This window comes from Stegostoma tigrinum, unplaced genomic scaffold, assembly GCF_030684315.1.
Source record: "Stegostoma tigrinum isolate sSteTig4 unplaced genomic scaffold, sSteTig4.hap1 scaffold_195, whole genome shotgun sequence".
In the NCBI taxonomy this organism is placed as follows: domain Eukaryota; kingdom Metazoa; phylum Chordata; class Chondrichthyes; order Orectolobiformes; family Stegostomatidae; genus Stegostoma; species Stegostoma tigrinum.
In genome coordinates, this window is record NW_026728134.1 from 443881 (window position 1) to 453956 (window position 10076).

Consider the following 10076-nt stretch of genomic DNA (forward strand, 5'->3'; position numbering starts at 1 on the left):
ATTGACATCAGACTATTAAAATATTGTACGGGTAAAGTCTTGCAATGAAAATTTGGCAGAATGAAACAGTTAATGGTCTGTAGTGTTGGCTGGTCAGAGAAAGCTTCAAGTGAACCAGGTAACTCAATACAGTATGGAAGTAGGCTATTCGGCCCATCGACTGTACACCGACATTCTGAAGATCCCTGAACCACCTGCATTGCCCATGTCCACACCACCTAACTTGCATATCTTTGGAGGAAACTGGAGCACCCAGAGGAAACCCACACAGACAGGAGAAGAATGTGCAAACTTCACACAGTCACCTGAGGCCGGAATCAAACCTCAGTCCTTTTCCGACACCATATTGATATCCACTTACTTCTTGATAAACCTAACTAAAATGTTCAGGGAAATCATAACACAGTTCTGGAGCAGGTGGAGTTTGAACGCAGCACTCCAGGCTCAGAATTAAGGACACTACCACCATGGTTTCACTTTCTGATCGACAATGTAAGTAGCTAAAGGCACAACAATAAAACAAATCATCTTAAACTTGAAGGGATTGTGCACTTTGGGATTAATCACGAACTTGTGAAAATGTAAAGTTTCTCAGTGACTTTGTGTACAATGCAACTAGTTAATCCTTGGAAATTGACCTACGGTCGTATGTCAGAGCTAGTTTAATGCCTGCATTTCGAAGTTGCAATGCAGTTCAAACTGTTTTTTGCCTGTCAATGTTCCAAAGCCGGAATTGATGTAATCACAGGAGGGGAACTCTTGCAGTTTGTAAGAGAGGGGAAACTGGAAATAGGAAATTTTCAAAATCAATATGATCAGTTCTTTAAAAATACATTTAAACCTAATTTGACTGGGAAGCCAAAAATTCCAGCTGTAAATTTAATGCAAGCACTAAGAAGTCGCAGGCAGCAATATTAGACAGTTATGAAATGAAAATTACAATTGATGAGCTTTCCATTTCAAACTGTTTGAAGATATTTCTCTGATAGGCATAGGTAATGGAGAACTAGTGGATGTGGTACATATGGATATTCAGAAGGATTTTCCAAGAGATCGCACAGTGAGTTAGGAAATTGAAGCAAAGGGTGTAGGGAGGAACATTTGCAAACTGAAAAGTGAAAGTTAGGTTTCCCTTCATTTGCAGGGTATTGGAATACAGCAATAATGATGTCTTGCAGCAGTTCCATAGAATGTCGGTGAGACGGTACTTGAAGTATTGTGTCCAGTTTGCTGAGAAAGAATATACTGAACAATGAGGAAATGCAGTGGGTATTCTCGAGATTACTCCCACAGATGGCAAAATTGTCTGATCAGAAAACTCATTCTGTGTTCTCCAAGTTTAAAAGAGTGAGAGTGATCACAGTGAAACTGAGAAAATTCACACAGACGGGACTGACTAACACAGGGACATGGAGAACAGCAAGCAGGTGAGATGAGGGAGAATCCGAAAATATTCCACATGTACATCAAGTGGAATGGAATAATCAGGGAACAAATAGGGCCCACCAGAAACAAAGGGACAATGTGTGTGTGAAGCTGGAGAACCATGATAGATGAGTATTTCATGCCTGTTTTAATTGGGAGAAGGAGGATTCGGAGACAGAATTCAAGAAGATGAACTGTGAAGCCCTTTAGCAGATGGATATATGATGCAAGCAGTGATTGATGGTTTTGGCAGGTACAAAATTGTACAAATCCCCGAACCTGGCTGATTTGCAACAGAGGAAGCTGTCGGAGACAGGAGAGGGAAACCCCGATCCAGATTTATAAGAATCGCCGCAGGGAGGCATCAGAGGATTGGAGAACAGTTAGTGTAGTACCTCTTTACAGGAAGGTGTGCAGAGATAGACTGGGCAATAATAGACCAGTGAGTATCAGATCAGTGTTAGGGAAACAGTGGGAGAAAATAGGAAAGCAAAAAAAAAAATGTTCTGCATTTAGAGAGACAAGGTTTGATCAGGGATAGTCAGGACGACTTTATTAGCGGGAAGTCATGCCTAACAAATTTCATTGATTTCTTTCAAGATGATCACTTATATGGTTTTTCAGCAAGGCCTTTTGACAAAGCCCCACATGGGAAACTGATAAAGAAAGTAAAACGCAATGGTATCAATGGTAATTTGGCAAGTCACATTCAAAATTGTCTTAATGGCAGGAGTCAGGGGATGGTGTGAGAAGGCTATTTATATTACTAGAGACCAGGTCCTTGATGAGCCATATCTTGAACATTGTGCAGTATTGTATGCAGTTTTGGTCTCCTTGCCTCATTAAGGATAAACCTTATATTGAGGGAGCACAGCGAAGGATGACCAGACTGATGGTGTTTTGGCTTTCATTAACAGGGGGATTGAGTTTAAGAGTCGTGAGATCTTGTTGCAGCTCTATAAAACTTTGGTTAGACCGCACTTGGAATACTGCGTCCAGTTCTGGGCGCCCTATTATAGGAAAGATGTGGATGCTTTGGAGAGGGTTCAGAGGAGGTTTACCAGGATGCTGCCTGGACTGGAGGGCTTATCTTATGAGGAGAGGTTGACTGAGCTCGGTCTCTTTTCATTGGAGAAAAGGAGGAGGAGAGGGGACCTAATTGAGGTATACAAGAAAATGAGAGGCATAGATAGAGTTGATAGCCAGAGACTATTTCCCAGGGCAGAAATGGCTGGCACGAGGGGTCATAGTTTTAAGCTGGTTGGTGGAAAGTATAGAGGGGATGTCAGAGGCATGTTCTTTACGCAGAGAGTTGTGAGAGCATGGAATGCGTTGCCAGCAGCAGTTGTGGAAGCAAGGTCATTGGGGTCATTTAAGAGACTGCTGGACATGTATATGGTCACAGAAATTTGAGGGTGCATACATGAGGATCAATGGTCGGCACAACATTGTGTGCTGAAGGGCCTGTTCTGTGCTGTACTGTTCTATGTTCTATGTTCTATGATCAATGGGATGACAGGCTCATTGTTTGAGCTGAGTTCGAGTCAAATCAGCCGAAATTCCATGAGGTTTAGGAAAATGACTGAAGATCTCAGTGTAATGCATTAAGTTCTCTCAGAGTGAGACAGTTTGGAAGCAGGGAGAATAATGCCCTTGGCTAGGACGTCTAACATAAGGGGCCACAGTATTAGGTACAGGCAGGCCACTGTACAACAAGATAAGCATTAATGTCTACATAAAGAGACTGGTGAACTTTGGGAACACTCTGCCACACAAGGCTGTAGAAGCCAGGCACTGAATATAAATATGGATTTCTAGACACTAAATGGCAGAGAACAGAAGTATGAGAAAGAGTATCAGCGTCATTATGTTGAGTGGTGGAGGAAAATCAATCGACCGAAGGAATTACTACAGTTCCTAATTAATATTGTTTCCCCAATGATTAATCACTGTAAGGGCTATGTGCACTATGTGAGAGAAGTGCATTGAAGAGATGTTCAGCCATGAAGTGGATTGGGGGACACTAAATGGGTTGAATGGCCTTCTCCTTTCCTGATATTTCTGTACCGCCCGTGGGAAAGCTCTTTCAATGTTCCCACAAGCTCTCAGATATCAGGAAGGAGGCCTGTGTATGTTCAGCCATGAACTAGATTGGGGGACACTAAATGGGTTGAATGGCCTTCTCCTTTCCTGATATTTCTGTACCGCCCATGGGAAAGCTCTTTAAATGTTCCCACAAGCTCTCAGATATCAGGAAGGAGGCCTGTGTATGTTCAGCCATGAACTAGATTGGGGGTCACTAAATGGGTTGAATGGCCTTCTCCTTTCCTGATATTTCTGTGCCGCCCGTGGGAAAGCTCTTTAAATGTTCTCACAAGCTCTCAGAGATCAGGAAGGAGGCCTGTGTATGTTCAGCCATGAACTAGATTGGGGAACACTAAATGGGTTGAATGGCCTTCTCCTTTCCTGATATTTCTGTACCGCCCGTGGGAAAGCTCTTTGAATGTTCTCACAAGCTCTCAGATATCAGGAAGGAGGCCTGTGTATGTTCAGCCATGAACTAGATTGGGGAACACTAAATGGGTTGAATGGCCTTCTCCTTTCCTGATATTTCTGTGCCGCCCGTGGGAAAGCTCTTTCAATGTTCCCACAAGCTCTCAGATATCAGGAAGGAGGCCTGTGTATGTTCAGCCATGAACTAGATTGGGGGACACTAAATGGGTTGAATGGCCTTCTCCTTTCCTGATATTTCTGTACCGCCCGTGGGAAAGCTCTTTAAATGTTCTCACAAGCTCTCAGATATCAGGAAGGAGGCCTGTGTATGTTCAGCCATGAACTAGATTGGGGGACACTAAATGGGTTGAATGGCCTTCTCCTTTCCTGATATTTCTGTACCGCCCGTGGGAAAGCTCTTTAAATGTTCCCACAAGCTCTCAGATATCAGGAAGGAGGCCTGTGTATGTTCAACACAACAGTGTTTCTTTGTCCCTTTTCCGATACCACGGCTGGGTGTTCCATCCGATTTTATCCTTTAAGGCATCAGAGCAGTTTGATGCAATTGAGTCCCTTGCTTGGCTGTTCCAGAGAACATTGAAGTGTTCATCACATGTCTGTGTATCTGGAGAGGCTTTTCGGCCAGATTAGGACAGCGCGGTAGATTTGCATCCTGAAAGTGTGTTGGTGAAGCACATTGATGTTTCCAATCGATATTGGCTTCAAGGTCACTTTTACTGACACCAGATTTGAGACTTCGATGTTTTATTAATTATTCTTAACATCCCCCAGCTACCAAAGCATTAGCCTGGTCTGGATTAGAAACCCAATGATATTTCCACAACAGCACCATCTCCACATGGGGACCCATCAAAAACCACACTGAGCAGGTTATTTCTGTGCTGCTTGGCAGCTCTGTCAAAAACAACTTCCAACAATCCGACCACCCTGATGAGACTGAGGGTGTGGCAGTTGGTCAGATTGTAACTATTCTCCTCTTAGGGGACTGGGCACAGCTGAGTAATTGTCCACATTGACAGGTAGGTGTCAGAGTTGGGGCTGGAATGAAACAGCTTCCCCAGGGGCACGGCTTGTTGTGCAGCACAAGCCTTCAGTCCCATTGCAGGAATGGCATCAGGGCCAGTTATCTTTATCGTATCTTTACTTTATCATTATCTTTTCTCTTGGTATCATGTGCCGCGAATCTAATTGTTTGAAGACTGGCTTCTGTGATTTTGTGGACGTCATGGTGCCGGTGAGGTGAATCATCAACTCGATACTTCTGGCTGAGGAAAGTGGGGATACTACATCCTTGAAGTTGCACTGATGTGCAGGGCTGTTCCATTATTTAGGATGGGGATATTTCTGGAACCCTCTCCTCCAGGGAGTTGTGTAACTGACCATGCAGATGGGCTAAAAGCCCTCCGCTTCATCCTCTCCCACTGGCCCAACCAGTCCCCCACCACCGATACCCTTATCTACCTAACCAAACTCGTCCTTACCCTAAACAAATTCTCCTTCAACTCCTCACAATTCCTACAGGCGAAAGGGGTGGCCATAGGTACCCGTATGGACCCAAGCTATGCCTGCGACTTTGTGGGATACATGGAACAGTCCCTCTTCCACAGCTGCACTGGCCCCATCCCCACCAATCCCTCCATTACATCGATGCCTATATTAGCGCTGCCTCGTGCTCCCACAAGGAGATTGAAATGTTCATCCACTTTACTAACACCTCTCACCCAACATTAAGCTCGCCTGAACCATCTCTGATACCGCTCTCTCCTTCCTGGGCCTCTCTGTCTCCATCTGGTAAGTGCCTGGAAAATGATATCTATTTTCAGCCCACTGACTCCCACAGCTCCCTATAATATTCTGTTTTTCACCTGCCTTCCTGCAAGAATGCTATCCCCTATTCCCAATTCCTTCACCTCCACCACATCTGCTCCCAAGATGAGGCGTTCCACTCCCGGGCATCCCAGATGTCTTTGTTTTTCAAGGAGTGCAATTTCACCCCCACAGTGGTTGAAAATGACCTCAGCCACATCTCTTGTGTTTCCCACACCTCAGCCCTCATAGCCGTCCCTGCAATAAAAACAAAGACAGAATTCCCCTTGTCCTCATGTATCACCCCATCAAATTCCAGATCTGATGCATCATTCTCCACCACTTCAACCATCTGCAATCTGATCCTACTCCCAAGGATATATTTCCCTCCCTGTCCTTTACTGCCTTCCGGAGGGGCTGTGCTCTCCACGATTCCCTCGTCTGCTCCACACTCCCCACTAGCCCCACCAGGCCTGGTACTTTCCCCTGCAGCCACAGGAAGTGCTACACCTGCCGTTACACCTCCCCCATCACCTCCATCCCAGACCCAGGAAAACCTTCCACATTAAACAGATATACACCTGTACGTCCGCGAATGTGGTCTATTGCATCCGCTGTTCCCGGTGTGGCCTCCTCTACATCGGGAAAACCAAAAGGATGCTTGGAGACTGCTTTGTGAAGCACCTACGCTTCCCCCTCATTGACCAACCCTGACCCCCACTTCCTATCTACACTCACCTCACCTCTACTAGCCTCATCCCCGCCTCCCCGACCTGTCCATGTTCCCTCCCACCTACCCGCCCCCTCCCCCTCACTGACCAACCCCCGTCACACCTCCCTACCTACCCTCACCTTTACTGGCTTCATCCCCACCTCCTTGACCTGCCCGTCCTCTCTCCACCTATCTCCTCCACTGATTCCATTTTGTTGCCACCTCCCCCTCTCTCTATTTATTTCAGAGCTCTCTTCCCCTCCTTTCTGAAGAAGGATCCAGACCCGAAATGTCAGCTTTCCTGCTCCTCCGATGCTGCCTGGCCTGCTGTGTTCATCCAACTCCACAGCTTGTTATCTCAGCCTTCAGCATCAGCAGTTCCTGCTGCCCCCATCACCATTCATGACTGGCTCCAGCAGGATAGTTGGTCTGTTGATCTTGCAATCATTCCACCCTGTGTGTAATATGTCAGTTCTGCTGTCTGTAATGCAAGCAGTCGAATGCAGTATCTATAACAGTTGCCATCAGTTTCAGGTACACATGGTTCTGACCCCGGCGTGTTTGCCTGCACTCGTCACTGAGCTATTGACCAGCTTCATGGGAATCATAGACTGAGGGATTATCTGGGACAAAGAGTCACAGATTCTGGTGGAATACAATTCTGCTGCTGCTGCTGGGGTTTCCATCACCACATGGATGCCCAGTTTTGAGTTGCAATAAGTGCAACGTAATGTCCCCCAGTTCAGACTGAGTCCCCATTGTACACAGTGACCTACTCTGTTTTCTGGTGTGGTAACACTTGCATTTTAATATTCTCATTCTTCTCTCCATGATAACACACCACCAATTTGTCACATTCCTCAAAACCCTTTAACATATTCATCTGAACGTTTACCCCTCCAGTAGAGGCATCTTTGGGTGGCACGGTGGCTCAGTGGTTCGCACTGCTGCTTCACAGCACCCAGGATGCAGGCTGAATTCCACCTGCAGGTGTCTGTCTGTGTGGAGTTTGCATATTCTCCCAGTGTCTGTGTGTGGGTTTCCCCCAGGTGGCCCGGTTTCCACCCACAGTCCTAAGATGTGCAGACGAGTTGAATCGGCCTTGATAAATTGCCCATTGTGTTGAGCAATGTGTAGATTAGGTGGGTAATAGGGGAGTGGGTCTGGATGGGATGCCCTGAGGGTCGGTGTGGGCTTGTTAGGCTGGAGGGCTTGTTACCAAACCATAGGAAGGTTTTTTTTAAAGTGAATGTTTCTCTCCCTGACCATGATTAAGAGCTCTGCAATGTCAGTGATGCAAGAGTTATGTAGTTTCAGTACCAATTAATTTGTTCACCTTGTGCTGTCATTCACTTCTCAGTTTCTGGTGATCCATGTTGGGCAGGGTTTTTGAGAAACTTTGACGTATGTTTTGGAATTTATTCAAAAACACAAATTGCTGAAGAAACTCAGCAGGTCTGTCAGCATCTGCAGAGTGAAAGCAAGGTTAAGCTGTTGGATCCAGTGATGTCTTTTCAAGGCTCCCAGTTTCTCCAGCAATTTTGCTTGTTTCAGATTTCCAGCATGCACGGTTCTTTGTTTTGTTGAAAATTCAGTGAGTGCTAATTCATTTCTGGAGAAATTCAGCAGGCCTAGAGCATCTGTGGAGATGGAGAAACAGGGTTAAAGTTTCAAGTCCAGCGAGACCCTTCTTCAGACTGAAAAGGGTTTGAAAACAAACTTTTTATAACTTGACAGAGGTGGAGGAGGGGTGATAGAAAACAGAGGGTGTGGGGGAGCAGTGCAAAATACAAATGGGCTTTTAATTCCGGTGGAAGAGAAGCAGGTGTACAGTGGGAATAAATAAAGGTGTGAGTGGGGGAGATGGGCTCTCTCTATTGAGTGCAATGTTAACAAGACACGAACAAGACAAAGTCACATCGTCTGCATCACAGACAACAGGAACTGCAGATGCTGGAGAATCTGAGATAACAAGGTGTAGAGCTGCATGAACACAGCAGGCCAAGCAGCATCAGAGGAGCAGGAAGGCTGATGTTTCGGGCTTTGACTCTTCATCAGAAATGGGGGAGTGGAAGGGAGTTCTGAAATAGATGGGGAGAGAGGGAGAGGTGGATTGAAGATGGATCGAGGAGAAGATAGGTGGAGTGGAGACAGACAGGTCAAAGAGGTGGGGAAGAAGCCAGTGTAGGTGGGGAGGCAGGGAGGAGATAGTTTATTCCAGGGACAACGGACAGGTCAGGGAGGCGGGATGAGATTAGGAGGTAGGAAATGGGGGTGTGGCTAGAGGTGGGAGGACGGTATAGGTGAGAGAGGAGCAGCTTAGAGAGGCGGGTATGAGCTGGGCTGCTTTTGCGATGCGGTGGGGGGGGGTCGATTTTGAAGCTTGTGAAATCCACATTGATACTATTGGGCTGCAGTGTTCCCAAGCGGAATATGAGATGCTGTTCCTGCAGCCTTTGGGTAGCATTGTTGTGGCACTGCATGAGGCCCAGGATGGACATGTCGTCTGCGGAATGGGAGGGGGGGGTGTTGAAATGATTTGCAACTGGGAGGTGCAGTTGTTTATTGCGCACTGAGCGGAGGTGTTCTGCAAAGCAGCCCCCAAGCCTCTGCTTGGTTTCCCCAATGTAGAGGAAGCCACAATGGGTCCAGCGGATGTAGTATACCACATTGACAGATGTGCAGGTGAACATCTGCTTGATGTGGAAAGTCCTCTCGGGGCCTGGGATGGCAGTGAGGGCGGTGGCGTGGAGGCAACTCCGCCCACAGCTGACGCCGACGCAACTTCGCCCACCACCACCGACGCAAATCCGCCCACAGCCGAAGCCAGCATCGCTCCGCCCACAACCTCGACAGACAGCAGCTCCAGAGGAGACAACAACCCAAAGCCCTGTTGAGTCTTCACCATCCCTGCAGACCTTCCCCGTACTGAGGATGAACGTTCAATCCTCAGTACAGGGCTCAACTATGTCCCCCTCCACCCGCACATCAATGGATACCGGTTACGTTTGGGCATTGAGCAGATTTTCCGCCGCCTCCACCTCCACACTTACTTCTTTAACTGTGAACCTAACCCTCCCTCTACTGACCCCTTCTCCCACCTCCAACACAAGCCCCTATCCTGGGCACCACTCCAAGGTTTCCTCCCCTCCCTTGACCTCTTCATCTCCAGTTGCCATCAAGATATCAGTTGCTTCAACCTCTCCACCCCTCTCACCCACTCCAACCTCTTCCCTGCAGAACAGGCAGCCCTCCGCTCCCTCCGCTCCAACCCCAACCTCACCATCAAACCCGCGGACAAAGGAGGTGCGGTTTTAGTATGGCTCACTGACCTCAACATCACAGAGGCCAGACACCGACTCCCTGACACCTCCTCCTACCGCTCCCTGCATCATGATCCCACCCCAGAGCACCAAAACATCATCTCCAAAACCATGCACAACTGCATCACCTTAGGTGACCTCACACACACAACATTCAACCTTATTGTTCCCCAACCCTGCGCTGCCTGCTTCTATCTCCTTCCCAAATCCACAAACCTGACTGCCCTGGTGGACCTATTGTCTCCAATTGCCCCTGCCCCACCAAACGTATCACCACCTACCTGGACTCCAATTTC